This window comes from Trachypithecus francoisi, unplaced genomic scaffold (assembly GCF_009764315.1).
Source record: "Trachypithecus francoisi isolate TF-2019V2 unplaced genomic scaffold, Tfra_2.0 Lachesis_group2, whole genome shotgun sequence".
Classification (NCBI taxonomy): Eukaryota; Metazoa; Chordata; class Mammalia; order Primates; family Cercopithecidae; genus Trachypithecus; species Trachypithecus francoisi.
This window is the reverse complement of record NW_022681465.1, coordinates 121,489,786-121,510,789: the sequence shown is the minus strand read 5'-3', so window position 1 is coordinate 121,510,789 and position 21,004 is coordinate 121,489,786. Positions and strand designations below refer to the sequence as shown.

At 45.6% G+C, this 21,004-nt stretch overlaps 1 pseudogene; it reads right to left on the bottom strand.

Annotated features, from left to right (window-relative positions):
- Nucleotides 1-8,632: 8,632 nt before the first annotated feature.
- On the bottom strand, nt 8,633-8,998 carry LOC117064547 (annotated as a pseudogene).
- Nucleotides 8,999-21,004: the final 12,006 nt, after the last annotated feature.

The following is a 21,004-nucleotide window of genomic DNA, read 5'->3' as shown; positions in this document are numbered from 1 at the left end:
CACCTCCAGGGCCTCCACCTTAAGGAACCCTTCCCAAGGGCCCTCCTAACCAAGGCAGCCTCCTCGGATACATTGCTCTTGGCCCCCTGTTCTCTTCTTTTGCAGCCCTGATGAAGCCTGTTTTTCCCATGAGATGATTCCTTTCATTTTTCCAGGGAATGCTGAGTTAGCATCTCCTGTGTGTCAGGCCCCATTCTAGATGCTGGCAATAGAGCAATTAACAAGAAATGCACCCCGTCCCCTGTGGAGCCTACAGGCTGCATCTCATGCCACATGACTCCAATATGAAAGCCAAGATTACTAGTCTAACATGCATCGCAAACACCATGGTGCAAAAACTTTAAGTAACTTACGAGAAACTGCACGTGAGATTCAACCCTCTGAAAGGGACTCTGAGCCCTGTTACCAGACCTAGAAGCTTCTTTGTTCTGGGTCTGTGGTAAAATTGCATGATCCTGAGATCAGACATTTTGTGCAGCAGGAGAATTCCACTCCGGTTCAGTCCTCCTTCAGCAGGCCAGACCCCGTCTTATTCACCCAGTGGTCTCTCCTTAATAGCTCCTGAATCCCTTCCCGTGAGTGCACCCCAGTGCCACAGTATCAACTGAAGCCTCCCTAATTCCTGTGAATTTGAAATGTTCTGCAAGCTCCTTGAGGGCAGGGACTCTGGTCTACTTATCTGTAAATTCCCAGCATTTTATGTGGTGTCTGTATGCAGTAGGTGCTCCATAATTGCTAATTACGTGAATCAGTCGTTTCTTTGCCTTCATCTGTTTTTCCATCTGGTCTATTCTCCCTACTGACTTTCATCCCATCCTAACTGGTAGGACCACCTGCTGAAGGAGATGTTAATATCGACTTTACAGCAGAGAAAACTCAGATTCTAGCAGGTGAGTCCTCAGGTCACAGGTGTAAAGTCGCAGCATGGAAGACCCACATTCAGTGGGCGTCTTCTTGCCACATGCTTTGACCTGTAGCTGCAGTCCCTAATCCCAGCCAAAGGAAACCTGTGAACACTCCAGGATTCCCTACAAAATGTGCACACATTTGCAGAAGCAAGATCACAGCTTTCATTCGATTTTCAAAGCTGTCCGGAACCAAAAACCATTAAGAATAACTGGCTTGGGGGTATTTTCTTGCTTTCTTTTTCTTTTGACTGACACCATGCTGACACACACTGCCCCACACCAAGTCGTCTTAATAGTGGGTTCACATGGAGCAGGGGCCGCTCTCCTCCTGGGGCACCTCGGTCACCTGCCCTTGGCATCTGCTGCGAGTCCCAACAGCATCGGCTGGCTGCTGCAGTCACATTCCTGAAGAATGCGAATAGCAGAAGAAATTGAGAATACATGAGGTAAATTTCCAGACAAGAGAAATACAGCCAGTAATATAATCCTTACTTGAAGAATAAGGCTACTGTTGGAATCTCAACGCTACAAAAAAAAAAAAAAAAAAAAAAAAAAAAAAATTACCGAATTACAGGGGCACGCCCAGTTAAAAATTCTGGTTTTCACAGTCTCTTTGCTTGTCAAACTTAATATCAAGGAAAATAAGCTAATTTGATTTGGCAAAGGCTCATGAAATATGGAACTGATATCTGTGGCAGCAACCTTTGATGTTTTGTATCAACAGTGTTTTCCCTGCTGTGGAGGCGAGAGTTGAATAATAAACAGCATCTTCCCTTCTCCACTCACTGCCCACCCCTTCCTCAGTACTCCCCAAAACATAAAAAGTAAGTCTTTTCTGTGGCTCACAGAACTCACAGAGGCAACATTTGTTGGCTAATTTTACGGAGCAGGGTTTTTCAACCTTTGCACTGTCATTTGGGGGTAGATAATTCTTCACCGTGGGGGGCTGCCCTGTGCCTTGCAGGGTGCCTAGTAGCATCCCTGGCTTCTACCCACTAGATGCCAGGAGCATCCCTGTCCCGAGTTGTGACCACCAAAAGTGTCTCCAAACATTGCCAAGTATCTTCTGGGGGCAGGATTACCCCTGGTTGAGGGTGGGGTGTGTGTGTGTATGTGTGTCTGTATATATATATATTTATATATATGTGTGTGTGTATATATATGTGTGTGTGTGTGTGTATGTGTGTGTATATACATATATATATCTTTTTTTTTCAGCTCCTTAGGCGTCCCAGGGAAGAGGTGGAACAGGTATCATCTATCATCTGTTGTACCTGCCTTTGCTCCCAGGGGCTTCAGGCCTGCTTGCTACTGCACGCCTACCTGGAAAGGGCAGCCCTCAATTGTCTCTGAGTGATTATATACTTGATATATCTTCTGAACTCATAGATTCCCGAAGTTCAAGAATTGCATGGTCTCTGGGCAGCTCCTTAATGCCTCCTTCTCTGTGTTGCATGGCCTTTGGTAACACATCATAGTAAAGAGGGTTTACTTGGAGTTAGGCAGGTTCACATCAATGACGTTCTGAGTCAGCTTGCACCAGCTGTGAGAACTGATGGTTACATCTTCAGGAATTCTATGAGCCATTTGCAGTCCTGTTGGTAGCTTGAATTTACTTATGATGAGAGTATTTACACTGCAAAAATTGGCAAATGCCACCAATCAGGGCTTCCCTCCACCCCTGCCAGCCAACTGAGTAACACATCACTGGTTCAAGTACAGGCTTGAAACTAGGGTGAATGGCAGACCCTGCTCACTCTCACCCAATATCCATTCTGCCCTTGTTTCTTACTGAAAGAATTCTTCCTGTTTGGCCTGGCAAGGCATGCCGCAGGATAACCACATTTCCCACCTGTTTCAGAGTTTAGAGTGCTCAAATGAGCACTGGCCAATGGCATGTAGATGGAGTTTACTAGATAGGACTTCCCAGAGACTGTAAAATGCAGACAAACTGGCCTATAACTTTTACTCTCTGCCCTTTCCTTACTCCCTGTGTAGATCATAGCCGCTATGCCGGGTGTGGATCGGGCATCTCCCAACGACAAGGTGGCTAGTGAAAGATAAAGATCACACACTGGGAATGTGTGAACTGAAAGACAAGCAGTCTTGTCTTGATGCCTGGATGGCATCAAGAGGTCAGTGGACTCCAGCCTTGGACTCCCTACTCTAGGCTGCTTGTTGGTGGATTCAGGAATATACCACTGAATGCCACCCCTAACTAAGACCCCAGACAAATCAACTGGTTTCCCTACCTACCAAATAAAAAGCTAATTCATGGGACTGCTCTGAGGGTTAAATGAGATAATGGATATAAAGAGCTTAACACAGTCCTGGCATGTGGGGTGCAAGCCTCCTAATGGGTGCAAGCTTCTGTTCTTACTATCTCCACTGTCACCATTATCTTGGCAATAGTTACGTGTTTGGGCGTTGGCCTCCCCCTCTAGCCTTTGTGTCTTCAAGCACAAGTTTCATTCACTCTCTGTCTTCAGTCTTCACCAGGTGGCCTGATACTAGCACTGATTAAGTTTTTTTGTTTTGTTTTGTTTTGTTTTTTTGAGATGGAGTCTCGCTCTGTCGCCCAGGCTAGAGTGCAGTGGTGCGATCTCGGCTCACTGCAACCTCTGCCTCCTGGGTTCACGCCATTCTCCTACCTCAGCCTCTTGAGTAGCTGGGACTACAGGTACCCGCCACCACGCCCGGCTAATTTTTTGTGTTTTTTAGTGGAGACAGGGATTCACCACGTTAGTCAGAATGGTCTCGATCTTCTGACCTTGTGATCCACCTGCCTCGGCCTCCCAGAGTGTGATTAAGTTTTAATAATAAAATTAATTATCCTTTGTTAGAGTTTTGTTCATATTTCTATACTGCCCTGTAGCACAAACTAAATTCAATTCATGCTTACTGAACGACACAGAAGAATAACACAACAATGAATGATACAAGAATGAGTAAAACATTCATGCCCCCACCCTACTCTAAGGAATCCATACTCAAGTAGGGAACATAAGGAAAGTCGCTACATGATTGGGTGCAAGAGAAGTATGAGGGTTCTCAGGCAACGATGAACCAAAGGCATCATGCAGGTGGATGACGGAAGTGATGGGGGATACAGAAAAGGCTTCTTGGAAGACGAGGCATTGGGCACAGGCCTTGGAGAGTGGTGGGTCGGGGTTTCTATTATTAGGATGCTATGAGCCTCATGTCTTAGGTGGATGGGGTATTAGGTAGTACAGTGGGAAACCCTGGCTCTTGTCCTGGGAATGGAGCTAAGAGGAAGTTTGGAAAGCTAGGTGGGAGGTTTGTCTGCCAGGCTGAGATACGTACATTACACTCTCTGGAAAGTAGGGAGCCACTGAAGCTTTGAGAGCTGAGAGTGACATTAGAATTGGAATTTAGATAGATGAATCCAGCAGCCATACAGAGATTGTTTGGAAAGGGAGACAGGACGTATGGCACCAGTAAGTCGGCTGTTCAAATAGACTAGAAAAGGGGTGCATGCTCCCCTAGCCCTGTGAGCTGTTCGTTCATAGCACTGAAATCATTGCAAATTTGTATTTGTTTGGTCAGTCATTTGATTAATGCCTCCCTTCCTGTCTAGACCAGAAGCTCCATGAGTGGGGCATGAGTCTGTCTTAGAGACTGCTGTGAGTCCTCAGCACCCAGATAGGAGATGCTCTGTGAATAGTTATCAAAAGGTGAAATTGAAGTCAGAGAGCTGGGGTCTGACTTGTGTCTTCTGGAGCACTGAGAATCATCTCTAGGCCTTGAAAACATGGCCAGATGCTGAGAAGGCTAGTCAGTGCCCAGTCCTGGGAGGAATTATAAAGAACTTTTGGTTGAACTCAGACATCCTAGAGATTTCAACCAAAGAGCCAATTCTGCTGTGACTTGCTACATGATCTTAGAAGATGCTTACCATCTCCAGGTTCCTCTATACAACGAAACTGAGAAACATAACCTTGAAGTCTCCCAGAGCTCTGTGCATCTCATTGGGAAAAAAAGAGAGAATTTATTGGGTACAGATTACATGCCAGACCACTGAGCCAAAGGCTTTCCCTGTGTGATCTCATTTAATCCTCAGAAGAACTCTTGAGATTCGTAAACATATCCCAATAACTCAGAGGGCAGCCAGGGTACCCTGCCTCTTATGTTCTGAATCGCCTGGCTCTAGGGAGGAAACCAGGCTCCATATTTTCATATCTAGGTGTCCTTGGGCAAGTGACTTGGCTTTCCTGTGCCTCAGTTGCCTCATTTGTAAAAAGGGCCTCCAAAGTATTACCTCACGAAGGAATGGAAAGAGCCCAAGTAGAGAATGCATCTGATTCATGTGTGGTCCCTCTGCCTTCGTCCTTAGAGGTCAATCATGTCAGCTCTTAATGTAGTGAGATACCCCATGGAATTCCAAAGCCATTTCCAAGAGTTACATGCATTTATAAAGGGCTGAGACTCTCATGATCACCTTTCTTTAAACTAGGTGCTGCTCTTTCCCGAATATAACTTTTAAAATCACCTCCCCTTATAGAACTCAAGTAAATCTATTTCAAAAGGACTTCAGATGGCTACTGCAATGGCGATGTGGTAGCCAGGACAACTGTGAGACGTGGAAGGCAACTGAAAAAATAAACGTAAGACAGGTAAAATAAAAGCCTGGCTGCCTGCAGAAAGCCATGTGCCTGGTCCCTTGTCGTCAAAGAGGGAGGAGGTCTTCAGGCTTCGGAGAGGTATCAGAGGGGTAGCACTAGACAGAAATAGAACTGAGAAGGGAATCATTTCTCTATGTTTCAATAGAACTGAGAAGGGAATCATTTCTCTATGTTTCAATCCAGTGTTCCTAAATGCTGTGTGAAACATACCATGCAGAACCCCCCACCCACCGCCCCCACCTCGAGTGTGGGAAGTACCACGCCAGGCTTTCCTGCTTCTCAGCTGCAAGGCCATTTCCCCAGGCTCTAGCGATGCCTGCAGCTAGGCAAAGTCAGCTTCTTCAGTGTTCCCCTCTCCCTGCTCCTCCACCTTACTTGATCTGGGACATTATTGTGGGAGCAAGGAAAGCAGCCGAGTCCTTTAATCTCCTGCATTATGGAGGGATACTTTTTAAAAACCCCATCGTTTTCTTTCCATCTCTATTACCCTTTTTAACTACTTAATTTGCCAAGTTCCTGTGAGCGGCCTATTGATAATTGATAGATTGTTCCTTCCTTTCCAATTTCCTCTGTTAGTTATCCCAGGAAGTTTATTTCTGCTTTTCATGTAACCCAATAGGTTGGAGAGTACCCGGCTGGTTTGTGGGCCTGTGTAAATTAATACTGTCCAGAAATGCAGAGGGGAGACCAGCGGGCCCTCCGACCAGGAAGCTATCCGGTTGCTTCCTGGCAGGCTCCTCTTCATTGAAACGGCCTGCAGCGGAGGCACGGGGACTTCCCCTTGCTTTAATGGCTTTGAGTGGCCATCTGGGGGAGATCATTGATGCCAGGCCTGGCTCTTTCCTCAAGCCAGGAGGTTTTCTTTGGTCACGTAGATCCCACCTCCACTCCAGTCCCACAACCTGGGCTTTTACAAGGTGGGGGTGGAGATTTCTAGCTACGGACATTCATTTTAAGAGATCTCAGTTTCTCAGCCTCATCCATTTCCTCTTGTTTGTTTGCTTTTGGCTGTTGTTATTTGTTTTTCTTTCTCCTTTTGGGGTTTATCCAGAGAAGAAGCATTAACTATATAGAGAAGCGTCTCCAGTTGGGGATTTTGATTTGGGGCTGGATCACTTCTAGAAGTCGTGGGCGATTAATACTTTTCTTATGCTGTTCTGTTTGAGTATGAATTCCTTAGGGTGGGGTTGAAACGTAAATGTTTTGTTCATTTTTGTGTTGTTAATTGTTGTGTTATTCTTCTGTGTTGTTCAATAAGCGTGAGTTGAATTAAGTCAGTGCTAAGGAGCAGGATAGAGATAAAATAACTTCAGACTATTTCTTTTTTTTTTTTCTGAGACAGAGTCTCACTCTGTTGCCAGACTGGAGTATAGTGGCACAATCTTGGCTCACTGCAACCTCCACCTCCCAGGTTCAAGCAACTCTCCTGTCTCAGCCTCCCAAGTAGCTGGGACAACAGGTGTGCACCACCAAGTCCAGCTAACTTTTGTATTTTTAGTAGAGACGGGTTTCACCATGTTGGCCAGGCTGGTCTCTGACTCCTGACCTTGTGATCCACCCACTTCGGCCTCCCAAAGTGCTGGGATTACAGGCGTGAGTCACCGCGCCCAGCCAGACTATTTCTATTGAAATTGCTGAGATAATCTTTTGAATCCAAAAGTAAGGACTCAATGGATCATTGAGTCCATTGTATCATCTCCAGATTTTCACTAATCAGTTGTTTGAAAATCTGGACATCATACATACAATGTCAAAGTTTTAGCTTCTGTTGAGGAATTGGGAGAAAGAGTAACTCTTGGTCTACTTTCCTAGAGAGAAACAGGTGAAAGTGCTGGGAAGGGGCCACCTGGTCTTGCCTGGGGTCCACTCTCCTCCTGACCACAGCCTCAACAATGGGCAGTGTAAGACGATGGTCTTAGATGAATCACAGGTGCATATTGCCTTTTGGGCCCTGTGGGTGACTGAGTTTTGGATCCCTGGCCTATGCAGCCCGAACGGCAGGGGCGGCACTCTCTTTGAGGGCACTTTGGATCTGGTCAGACAGTTGTCAGATTTCCATTTCAGTTTATTTTATTCTGTAGTGACATAATCATAGTCCTTGATCCCTAACATGAAATAAAGGACATTCTTGGCCTTTTCATTCTACTTTTTTTTTTTCATTTTAAACAAGAAGTTTATTTAAACAACAAGACACTTGACTTGAAGGGAAAACTATCTAGGATTCTTTTTTGTTTTAGAGTTATTTATCTCTACTTAAAGACAGATTGCCCCACATGTAACAGCTACATACAAAAAAGTTATAAAATCATCCTTGGTTTTACAATGATAAACGAAAAACTTTAAAATTCTCTGGTTGAACAAGGTATGCAAGGATTTGTATTTATTTTATTTATTTATTTATTTTTTAACAGTGAAAGCAAAATAACATACTAGAATATAAAGATAAGAGCTGAACAAACATGCCACTAATGGAGAAAGGGGATATTTTCACAGAATCAGTATTTTTCAACATCCTGTCTTCACTTGATGTCAATCAAAACATACCATTGGCAGTTTAGTTAAAAAAAATACAATATGCTTGTGCACATACATATACCTGTTACTTTATGTACAATAAAGGAATGGGAAGGGGGAAATGAAAGAATAGAGAAAACTATAAGATAGTAGTCAGGGCCGGGCGCGGTGGCTCACACCTGTAATCCCAGCACTTTGGGAGGCCGAGACGGGCGGATCACGAGGTCAGGAGATCGAGACCATCCTGGCTAACACGGTGAAACCTCGTCTCTACTAAAAATACAAAAAATTAGCCAGGCGTGGTAGCGGGCGCCTGTAGTCCCAGCTACTCGGGAGGCTGAGGCAGGAGAATGGCGTGAACCTAGGAGGCGGAGCTTGCAGTGAGCTGAGATCCGGCCACTGCACCCCAGCCCGGGCGACAGACAGAGCGAGACTCCGTCTCAAAAAAAAAAAAAAAAAAAAGATAGTAGTCAGGATGTGGTGGAACCAAATTACAGTTTTCTAATTGAGAATGTAATCTTGGTTTTTAAAGAACAGAGTTCTGGAGTAAAGAAGCAGTTTCCCTTTTCAGTAGGCACCTCCCGCTTGCTGTTGGAACACATCAATTGTATCATCATCCGCCATTTCCAACTGTGCAGGTGTGTCTGTTTCACTGATTGGTTGCCCTCCAATCGGAATCTGATCTGCCTCTCTGACAATCCCTGTGGTTCACAATAGGCTTTCATTAGTTTACTAAGTGGTGTACGCCTCTTAATCTTAAACTGCACCACGGAAGCATCCTGCCCTGCCACCTTCAAATTAATATGATCATTGTTCTCAGTCTTGACTCCTTCCTTGGGCTTTTCGTGGGCCATGGCCAGCGCCGGAGTCTCCTCAGCTGCCGCTTCACGAAAGAGGTACCAGGTCCGCACCAAACGAGCACACAAGCAGCACCAGAAGCCTTCATTCTACATTTTATGCACGTAGGAACTATTCTCCACTTGCTAAAGTCCGGAAATCCTAAAATGAGTTCCTTAGCACCTGTCTACTCCCATTGGAATGAGAGTGTCATGAAGGCGGGACAGGGAGCTTGTCTGTAATTAACTGCTGCTCAACCCCATGCATCTAACACAGTATCTGGCTCATCAAAGAAGGAAGGAAGGGTTAAATGAGTGAATGGCATAATCTCTGTCTTCAAGGAACTCACCCTCTGTAAATATACCCATGCAATGTTCTGCAACAGGGGCTCTGAGAGGGAAGGAACAAGGGACTCTAGAAATTAAGGAAGGGGTACCTGACCCAGCAGGGGGAAGGTCAGAGAAGTTTTTTTTTTTTTTTTTTGAGATGGATTCTTGCACTGTTGCCTGGGCTAGAGTGCAGTGGTGCAATCTCAGCTCACTGCAACCTCCGCCTCCTGGGTTCAAGCGATTCTCCTGCCTCAGCCTCCCTAGTAGCTGGGATTACAGGCATCTGCCACCATGCCCAGCTAATTTTTTGTATTTTTAGTAGAGATGGGGTTTCATCATGTTGGCCAGGCTGGTCGTGAACTCCTGACCTTGTGATTCGCCCGCCTCGGCCTCCCAAAGTGCTGGGATTACAGATGTGAGCCACCGCACCTGGCGAAGGTCAGAGCTTTGAGAAGGACGCGGTGATATACGAGCAGGGACTTACAGGGTGAATATAGTGGGTCAGCCTTCAAGGGAACAAGTATTGAGAGGTGGAGGGAATAGAATGTGCAAAAATAGGAGAGCACGGAGCACAAACATGGACATGGGTCCCTCACTAGACTGTGGGCTACCTCTTGCTCACTGGTTTCCCAGAGTCTACAGTAGTGATTGGCAAAAATACTAGACATTCAGTAATTCAGTAAGTGTTTGTTAAATGAGTATGTGGAGGAGTAAGGAATGAAGCTTTAGCTGTGGTGTAGATATGGCATTGAATCAAGCTTGAATGCACAGGAATGCTGGGGTGAGGATGGAGAGGAAGGGATCTATCTGATAGTGGTTTGAAATTAGTGGAGACGGTAGAGATGGGTTGGTTGGGTGAGCGAGTATGAACAGGCTCTGGCTTTATTCTATCTTCAAGACCACATAGGCTCTGTGATGAGGATCTCAAAGAATCTCAAATCCAACTCCTGAGGCCTTCCAGTGAAATCCCAGAAGCATACCCACCTCTTCTGCGTTTTTCAGCAGAGCAAAAGATTCTAGGTTATTTGGATTCAAAAGATTATGTCAGCCTTTCCCTGATTTAAGCCTGTTAGCTCAAATTTAGAGGATAGGAGCAAAGCAGTCAATCAGTATCTACTATGTTCTCTGGTGCATTTAGGGTAATGATTTTATATAATCTGCTCAATTCTTAAAGTTGGGGATGAGGGTGAGGGGCAGGAAACATTATTTCCTCTATTGAAATCCCCAACTCCATCTGTCATTCAGTTAGTGAGTTGTACCAGGGCTGTGCCATGCCAGAAGGCTTTTCCATCACACTTATCACATCTCATGAGGCAGGTGCTATGAGTGCTGAGTGCCAGCCTCTGTTTACTCTAAAGGCTGAGATGAGAGACCTTGTGTCTGCTCCCAACACCAGTCATGGTTCTACTGTCTTGCACTCTGTGAACTAACCCTATGCCACCCACAGTGCTTCTGGGGCCCTGAACTGCCCCAGAGGGGAAAGGTCCTTCAGGAGGACTATCCTTCCTTTTGTTCCATCCTGGTAAACCTACCTTTCCCTGAATAACTTTGTCTAAGGTTTGTTCCTTAGAAGCAGAGCCTGGGATAAGGATTCTTGTGCAAATAAATTATTGCGGAAGCATTCTGCCAGAAAATCTGGGAAGCAGCAGTGGAAGCAGGATAGGGCAGGGGAAGAAGATAACCAAAATTGTGATTTCCAGAGAGCTCTGATCCCGGGAGGAACTCTGGAGCGGGAATTGCACTCCAGGGCTTATCCCATCCAAAGGCAAGGGAACTGGCTGTCAGTCCTGGCCACAGGAAAGTGCAAGGCCGGTGGGATGGCTGGTGGGTGGTGAAACTCTGAGGCAGCTCTGGTCAGCCCAGGGCAACCCCCAGCCCAAGGCAATCCCTAGGAAAAGGAAGCAGACATCCTGCAAGAGTACTGGGTGGGGCACTGACAGTATCTGCCACATACCTGCTGACCATCAAAGGCAGAGCTTTAAAGGTTATCATCTCAGCAAATAGACCCAGCGTCAAATCCTACCTCCTCCACTTAGAGCAAGTGACCTCAGGCAAGTCACCTAACCTCGCAGAGCCTCCATTTCCACTTTTGCAAAATGGGAACAATGTGAATTTCTAACTTCCAGGATTGTTAGGATGTAACAAGACAATGCAAGTGAAAGAGGTTAGCATAATGCCTGGCCCTTGGTAAGTCCTGACAGCTATTATTACACTTCTTGCCGCTGCTGCTATCCTAACAGGTCCAAAGTTAGAAAGGGTTCTGCCCAACTGGGGTTCTGATCTTTTGCTGAAGGATTGCTTATTCCTCTGAAGCACAAAGGGACATTTTGCTACAGGGTAACACTGGAGAAATAGGTATGTTTATGTGTAGTATGCATATTTTTGAAAGCTAAGCTTGATAGGAGCCTGGTTACAAATCTGGTTGGCATTTGGCAGGTCATGACACATCCTTGGGGTCCAAAGCCTCCTGAGAACTTCTTAAAAAAGAACGAGTTGTTCAAACAGCCTTCGCCAAGAAGCATGTCAACAGTCAACACCTTATTTCCCATGTGAACATCATGCAAATACAGAGCCATAAATTGCTTGCAAATTGCTGTCGCCAGTTACCAGAGTACTTACAGGAGAAGCTTCCTTCCCTAAATTCTTAGCGAGTTTTTGATATGAGATGTAAAGATTATTACTATTAAATTTTTATTTTATTTTATTTTGAGACAGAGTCTTGCTCTGTTGCCCAGGCTGGAGTGGAAGGAAGGAAGGAAGGAAGGAAGGAGGGAAGGAAAGAAGGAAGGAAGAAAGAAGGGAAGGAAGGAAAGAAGGAAAGAAGGAAGAAAGGAAGGAAGGAAGAAAGGAAGGAAGGAACGAAAGAAGGAAGAAAGGAAGGAAAGAAGGAAGGAAGAAAGAAGGGAAGGAAGGAAAGAAGGAAGAAAGGAGGGAAGGAAAAAAGGAAGGAAGGAAGGAAAGAAGGAAGAAAGGAAGGAAAGAAGGAAGGAAGAAAGGAGGGAAGGAAGGAAGAAAGGAGGGAAGGAAGGAAAGAAGGAAAGAAGGAAGAAAGGAGGAAAGGAAGAAAGGAAGGAAGGAAGGAAAGAAGGAAGAAAGGAAGGAAAGAAGGAAGGAAGAAAGAAGGGAAGGAAGGAAAGAAGGAAGAAAAGAGGGAAGGAAAAAAGGAAGGAAGGAAGGATGGAAGGAAGAAAGGAAGGAAGGAAAGAAGGAAGGAAGGAAGGAGGGAAGGAAGGAAGGAGGGAAGAAAGGAAGAAAGGAGAGAAGGAAGGAAGGAAAGAAGGAAAGAAGGAAGGAAGAAAGGAGGGAGGGAAGGAAGGAAGGAAGAAAGGAGGGAAGGAAGGAAGGAAAGAGGGAAGGGAGGAAGGAAGGAGGAAAGGAGGGAAGGAAGGAAAAAAGAAAGAAGGAAGGAAGGAAAGAAGGAAGAAAGGAGGGAGGGAGGGAAGGAAGGAAGAAAGGAAGGAAGGAAAGGATGTTCTAAGTTAAAATGGAAATTACCACATTAAAAATTGCAAACTAATCTATGGTGGTATAAAGCCGATCAGTGATTGTGTGTGGTTGGGGGAAGGGAAGAGATGGATTATAGACAAGCTTGAGTAAACTTTTGCAGGGGGATATGTTTGTTATCTTGATATTGAGGGTTTCACAGGTATACAGATAATGCATCAAACTGTGCTTTTTTAATCTGTGTAGCTGTTAGTTGTCAGTTACACCTTGAAAAAGTTGTAAATAACAAAATGAATGACTTCCCTGTTTTTTAATACTATCTTTTAAAAAATTGATGGTGGATATGTTCCCAGCTTGAAATGTAGGAGCATAAGATCAGTCATCAGCCAATAAGAAAGAACAGCTGGGTGTCCTGATGTAACTTGTATGTCTTAACAGTTAAAAGAATAGGGATGCCTACCTGTCTATGCATTCCTTTAAACTATGTGTGTGGGCAATGCTCTGGGAGGAAGCTCTCCGGCCCCTATCTGATATTTCAAGAGGTGGGGGTTATCTTAAAAATCTAGAGACTGGGCCGGGCACAGTGGCTCACGCCTGTAATCCCGGCACTTTGGGAGCCCGAGGCCAGAGGATCACCTGAGATCAGGAGTTTGAGACCAGCCACACCAACATGGAGAAACCCCTGTCTCTACTAACAATACAAAATCAGCCAGGCCTGGTGGTGCATGCCTGTAATCCCAGCTACTGGGAAGGCAGAGGCAGGAGAATTTCTTGGACCTTGGAGGCAGAGGTTGTGGTGAGCTGAGATCGTGCCATTGCACTCCAGCCTGGGTAACAAGAGTGAAACACCGTCTCAAAAAAAAAAAAAAAAAAAAAAATTAGAAACTGTTCATTGTGGCTCACACCTATAATCCCAGTGCTTTGGAAAGCCAAAGGGAGAAAATTGCTTGAGCCCAGAAGTTCAAGACCAGCCTGGGCAACACAGTGAGACCCCATCTCTAGAATTTTTTTCTTTTTAACTAGCCAGACATGGTGGCACATGGCTGTAGTACAAGCTACTCAGGAGGCTGAGGCAGGAGGAGGTGAGCTGTGATTTTGCCCCTGCATTCCAGCCTGGGTGACAAGAGTTAGACCCTGTTTCAAAAAAATAATAATAATAATAATAAAAAAATTTAATCTAGAAAATCCTGTGCCAAGATGATCCAATGTGTGGATTCCTTTGGTGGAAATCCAGTTTCAATGATGTGCTCTAGAGAAGCTTGTAAATATTTGCTGAATTGAATAGAATATTAAAGTTTTTAAAAAATCTTCCTTGATTGAGCTGGTGATTTTCCAACTTAGCCTGACATTGAAAGGAAACATATGGGGCTGGAGCCCTTTCAACTCTCACTGGGAGGCTGAACAGAGGACTTGGGTGAGACATTTAGTGTCTCAGTGTGGATAGGCTCCAGCGCCAAGCTCATAGGAGGACTCTAGACTCCTGCCTTCTCCCTGCAGCAGAGGGTGTCCCCATCCCTCACATTCCCCTTTCTAAGCTATAAACAAGTAAAACACACACACTGACACCAACACATAACTGTGAGGCATTAGTAGAAGTAAAAATTTTTTTTGTTTGTTTTTTGAGATGGAGCTCACTCTTTCGCTCAGGCTAGGGTGCAGTGGTGCAATCTCAGCTCACTGCAACCTCCACCTTCCGGGTTCAATTGATTCTCCTGCCTCAGCCTGCCAAGTAGCTGGGATTACAGGTGTGTGCCACCACGCCTAGCTATTTTTTGTATTTTTAATAGAGACGTGGTTTCACCATGTTGGCCAGACTGGTCTCGAACTCCTCACCTCAGCTGTTCTACAGGCCTTGGCCTCTCAAAGTGCTGGGATTACAGGTGTGGGCCACTGTGCCTGGCTTGAAGTGAAATCTTGCTCCCATCCATCCATCCTTCCACCTCCATCCATCCATCCATCCGTGCTTTTATCTATCCGAGAACTCTCTGCTGAACACCTACTGTGTTTCAGGCGAAGTGCAAGGACTAGGTGATCAAAACAAGCACAACGCCTGCCCTCAGGGAGTTTACATTCCAGAGCAATTGACACAATGGTCAAATCACCAGAAACCAAAGGTAAAATTGCAAGTGGGGTAAGTGCTATAAAGGCAAAATAAATGCCTGTAAACAGCAAATGGTGGGGAGATTTAGCTTAATTATGAATACAAAGAAGGACAGCTTCCCAGAAGTGATAAGAAATTTGAAAGAAGAGTAAGAGCTAACCAGGTAAAGAAGGTCGGGAGCATTTCAGGCGGGACGGATGGCATGTGCAAAGGCACGATCAGGGGTGGGGAGAAGCATGGTGCAATGGAAGAATTGACCGATGGCGTCTGGGGCTGGAACTCAGACAGCAAGGAGAAGAGAAACCAGCAAGATAAGTGGCGACCAAGACACATGACTCATTACAGGCCATGGTGAGGAAGCGCCAACTGTCAATTTCCCCAGAAGACCACTAAGAAAATGAAGAAAACAAAATCTAAGTGAAACAAAACGAAAGGTGCATTCGTCCAGCAAAGCTAGGTTTACCAGACCTACTGCAATAACGGGGAACACACCGTTAACAGAGTTTTAGTAATGTCTTCAAAGGGAAAGGTCAGGGGAGGATATTTATAGAATTTTAGGGCTTGGGCTGGAGGACTGAAGGCTGGTTTTACAAGGCTGAGAATTAGCTGGGATTAGGCAGAGTTGATACCATAGTGGCCTCAGATCTGAGGACTCAGTGAGGAGACAGTCTCACTCTGTCACCCGGGCTGGAGTGCAGTGGCATAATCTCAGCTCACTGCAACCTCTACCTCCCAGGTTCAAGTGATTCTCCTGCCTCAGGCACCCGAGTAGCTGGGATTACAGGCATGCGCCACCCCGCCCAGCTAATTTTTGTATTTTTAGAAGAGACAGCGTTTTACCACTTTGACTAGGCTGGTCTTGAACTCCGAACCTCCAGTGATCCACCCACCTCGGCCTCCCAAAGTGCTGGGATTACAGGTGTGTGAGCCACCACACTTGGCCGAGGAGAGAGTCTTAAAGTGAGGTTTGTCATTTGTCTTCTTACATAAATGAGCTCTTTCAGTTGGTTCAAATACTTATCTCCAAGGAGCAGGTCTTTCTTACAGTACATAGCTGGGTGATCTTTACTTACCCTCAGTAGTGCTTAAGAATGGACTGAAGGCCGGGCACAGTGACTCACACCTGTAATCCCAGCACTTTGGGAGGCTGAGGCAGGTGGATCACAAAGTCAGGAGTTCAAGACCAGCCTGAACCAAGATGGTGAAACCCCGTCTCTACTGAAAATACAGAAATTAGCTGGGCGTGGTGTCGGACAAGTGTAATCCCAGCTACTCGGGAGGCTGAGGCAGATAATTGCTTGAACCCCGGAGGTGTAGGTTGCAGTGAGCCGAGATCATGCCACTGTACTCCAGCCTGTGTGATAGAGTGAGACTCTGTCTCAAAAAAAAAAAAAAAAAAGAATGGACTGAAAATAATGCCCAGTCTAGTATTAACACAGTGGCAGGGAACTAGTTTGCTTTCAGTTCTGAGGTTTGATATTATCCTAAGTGCAAGGGCAAATCATGAATGAGTTTTGCATTCCCCTTTACTTCTGTCCTGGCCATGGAGTAGTGGAAGGAGCATTAAGATCAGCCACCATCACAAAGCCACTGTTTCATCTGTCTGGTGGGAACATAGGAAAAGATGACTTCCTGTCTTTTTACCTTGCCTATATCCAAGTTTTTTGTTTTTTGAGGTGGAGTTTTGCTCTTGTTGCCCAGGCTGGAGTGCGGTAACACAAACTCAGCTCACTGCAACCTCCATCTCCAGGATTCAAGTGATTCTCCTGCCACAGCCTCTCGAGTAGCTGGGATTACAGGCGTGTACCACCATGCCCAGCTAAGTTTTATATTTTTAGTAGAGAAGGGGTTTCGCCATGCTGGCCAGCTGGTCTCAAACTCCTGACCTCAGGTGATCCGCCCACCTAGGCCTCCCAAAGTGCTGGGATTACAGATGTAAGCCACCATGCCGAGCCCCACTTTTATCTTTACGTGTCCCTCTGTGTTAGCAGTGGTTGAGAAGAGATACTTGGGGCAAAACAGCCTTGTATTCCTTTTTTTTTTTTTTTTTTTTGAGGCAGAGTCTCCCTCTGTCGCCCGGACTGGAGTGCAGTGGCCAGATCTCAGCTCACTGCAAGCTCCGCCCCCCGAGTTTACGCCATTCTCCTGCCTCAGCCTCCCGAGTAGCTGGGACTACAGGCGCCCGCCACCTCGCCCAGCTAGTTTTTGTATTTTTAGTAGAGACGGGGTTTCACCGTGTTAGCCAGGATGGTCTCGATCTCCTGACCTCGTGATCCGCCCGTCTCGGCCTCCCAAAGTGCTGGGATTACAGGCTTGAGCCACCGCGCCCGGCCTGCCTTGTATTCCTTACTCAGTGCTGTCACTTGGTATCTCTGACCCTCAGCCTAGTTTATAAGGTCTAGGCAGTTTCCTCATCTCTAAAGGGAGGATAATAATGGTATTTACTTGATCAGAGTTGTAGTGCAGATTAAATGAGCTCTGCGTGTAAATTCCTAGTGCTGCCTGACATATGGCATGTGCAGAAACATCAATTACTGCGCTTACTTTCACATTGAACTACAGAGCTGAGAAGGTCTCCAGAAGCCCCACGTCATCCCATGGCCCTCTAAAGGCAACTGCTAACTAATTTGCCAAGGAATCTTGTCCAAGTCACTGCTGGGGTGATCTCAAGTATTTTGCTTGGCCTGCAACGCTGCCTCTGCTCCCTAAACCCAGGACCTTGCCTGTCTTGGTGTTCCTTCTGGAAATGCATCCTAATGGGCCATGTGCCCGAGTCTTTTCTCTGTAAGTCTACAAGTGACACGGGGGCAGGGAATGTGCTTCCAGAGCTTTTATTCTGCCTGCGGTAAGAGCTCAAGGGCTCAGTTCATTCAAATGACATGTCTTGAGACCCACTCAGGGCCACGGCTGGGTGGGAAGCATTCTTAGAACCTGCTCCTGGGGGTCCTCCCCTGGGTGGAAGGCAAAGAGCCCAGACAATGTTCTCGTAGGGTAAAACGTTCACCAACTGAGACTTTAAGGAGAGCCTTACAGAAAGAGCGATGCTTCAGTGGGGTTTATCAAACCATGCTTATACATTATTGCTTTAACATCGGTAAAACATGCAAATGGCAAAAATTGAAATAGTTCTGAAATAGGTGAGAGTGAAAAGTAAATCTTCCTCCCAATCCTGCAGGCTTCCTCCCAGAGGGTCCCCACTGCTTCTAGTTTCTACCTGCAAATCTCAGCACAGACATCCCTTCTATAAACTTCTCCCCCAGCACACTACATGCTTTCACTTAATTTATAACTTGGGGATGGGTTTTCATCGGTCTACACTCATCTCCGTTATTATTATTACAATTAACTGTACATGAACAGATTGCATTGATAGAGATAGAATGGCCATTTCCTGTTGTTGTTTTCTTTTTCCTGCTACAACCAATCGTGCTTCAATGAATAATTTCTTAGAGCATTTATGTGAGGAGTGCATAAAAACATATAGAAAATTCCCAGAAGTAGATTTGGCTGGATTGAAATATATTCATGGACTTTTTTTTTGTTTTGTAGAGTTGGGGTCTCACCGTAGTGCCCAGGCTGGCCTGGAACTACTGGTCTCAAACAATCTTCCTGCCCTGGCCTCCCAGAGCACTAGGATTACAGGCATGAGTCACCACACCCAGCCCTGCAATTCTGATAGATATTTCCATGTTGCCTTTCCAAGAAACAGTAAGTGTGTGTGACCCTTGTCAACAACCAATGATGGTTGAGTAGGGCATGGAGGGTTTCCTAGCAGGTTTGCAGGTGGACCAGGTAGACCCCTGACCCTAGAAGGATGCGAGGGAACAGGATCCCCGGTAGGGGGCACAGCCTGTGTCTGGGCATGGCAAGCTGGTGTGTGGAGGGAGCTACCGGGGAACATGAGTGTTCAGTGCAAGAAGACAGGAGTAAGGCAGCCGGGTGGCAACGTGGGCTGGCTGGGAGCGCCCTGGACGTCTTGCTGCCATGCTGGGGCAGCTCCTTGGAGGCCCTTGGGAGATTGAGGGGGTTTTAAGGAAAGTAACGCAAACAAATTTCTTTTTAAGAAGCACCATTCTGGCAGAATGCAGAGAGGCTAGAAGAGAAGAGATTGGGTGAGGAGGAAATGAAGCACTGAAGGAAAATGATGAGACTTGAAGAAGGGAAAGTTTTGAGACTCCAGATGAGGGAATGCTTTTGAGAGCTCTTTAAGGGGTACGTTGGACAAACAATAGCTTAGTTTACCTACTATTTTGAGACTCCCTATCTATGTGACTTTCTCAAAAACTTGAAATATTTTAAAAAAAGCATCATTTTCATGTTTTGTGTAACTCTGGTAACATATTTTTTATTAGTCTATTTGCATAATAGGCCCAGTGTGCTATGAGGGCGAACTCAGATGGAGTCGGGTTGGTACAGTGGTCTCAGGAGACCCGGGTGTGGCGATTTAGAAAGAATATCCAGTTCTCTTGGCATGAGTAAAGGGGATAAGGACGGCAGGATTGGGCTGAGGATTAAGTCTCCACAACTCTTTTGAGGGTTTGTAAAAACTTTCCTTCTCTCACAGCCCAGGTGACAGAGGGAGACTCCATCTCAAAAAGAAAAAAGAAAAAAAAAAGTCCTTCTCTCAGTCAAAAGCAAAAGAAATAATCAAGTTACTTTTCTGCAAAAGTTCCAAAAGTTCCCCATTGTTTCAAAAAAAGGCATGAAGTACTTACCTATGTTCTAGAGATCATGAAGGACAGCTTATAGACATATGCAGGTGCTTACGCCCATTTTGTCGAGAACATCACTGAGGTTCAGAGAGAGGAAGTAGCTGCAGACTCAGAAATAGAGCCCAGCTTAGTAAAAGCCTGCACACAGACTTGGGAGATCCTGGATATTTGGATGATGGCAGTAGGTCTCTCTCTCTCTCTAGAAAGTTCCCTGGATTAAGATCTTTTCTGGAAGGCCATCGACCCCCAGAGGATTTAAGCAACAGGTTCTGCCTTCAGAAAAGCATCATCCTAAAAGCATTGTCTTCTGAAAATATCGGGTCCTTCGGGCCTGTGTTGAGCCAGAGGTTGAATGGTATCGATTTTTTGTACAACAGATGCTCAATATGAATTCTCCAAATTAAATGTCGGTGGATGTCAAAGGGAGTGGGCCCAAGAATGACCTGGATAAATGGAAATGTAAAGAAACATAAAGAAGAAAGTCAGCTTCTCTGAGCTGGTGCCTGTGGACAAACACCAGGAACACCGAAAGCAGGTTGGTCTGAGGACCCCACTAGGAGAGACACTGCTCTATTTGAAAGTTCTATTAATTGAAGCACAGCTAGTTCTAATATAATTGTCACATGGAATTATTCCTGTAGTCGAGAAAGGAGAAATGAATAAGAAAATGAGCTTACGATTGGGAAGGCTAGTGTCAAATTTTGCAAGTCACATGGTCAGGTGATGACTTAGACATGTGTAAGATTCAGTTCAGTGTTCTCTGGAAGGTACTGACTTGGTCCAGGGAAAAGAGTGATACATTGAGAATAATGGTCACCAAGGGAGGAGACAGTCTTTTCATTCACTTCATTTCCTTTTGACAGCTAGAAAACCTGCCTTCTGCTTCAGCGTGTGTTGGGCGCTGGAGACTCAGGATGAATCTGATGTAGCCTCTAGGAGTTGGTAGTTACTAGAAGTGAAGCAGAGGAAGCTGGAGGAAAGGCAGTAAGGAGTGGAATCGAGGTGAAAGGAGGGAAGAAAAGAGAGAGGATGAAGGAGAAGAGTAGATTCGAGGAAGAGCAAATATTTCCCAGTGCTTACTCCCACAGGTCCTTAACTGTGAACCAATCCTCCTAGTTTGCTGCAGCGAACTCTAAGGATGTTCCAGGCTATTTTACATTTCAAGGAAAAACACAGTGATAGTTGAATTTTTTTTTTTTTTTTTTTTTTTTTTTTTTTTTAGATGGAGTCTCACGCTGTCACCTGGGCTGGAGTACAGTGGTGTGATCTCGTCTCACTGCAACCTCCACCTCCTGGGTTCAAGCGATTCTCCTGCCTCAGTCTCCCAAGTAGCTGGGATTACAGGTGCCTGCCACACTACACCAGACTAATTTTTGTATTTTTAGTAGGGATGGGGTTTCACCATGTTGGCCAGGCTGGTCTCCAGCTCCTCGGGCGATCTGCCTAGGCCTCCCAAATTTCGGGATTATAGACGTGAACCACCTCGCCCGGCCTGATCCTTGATTTTTACAGCACT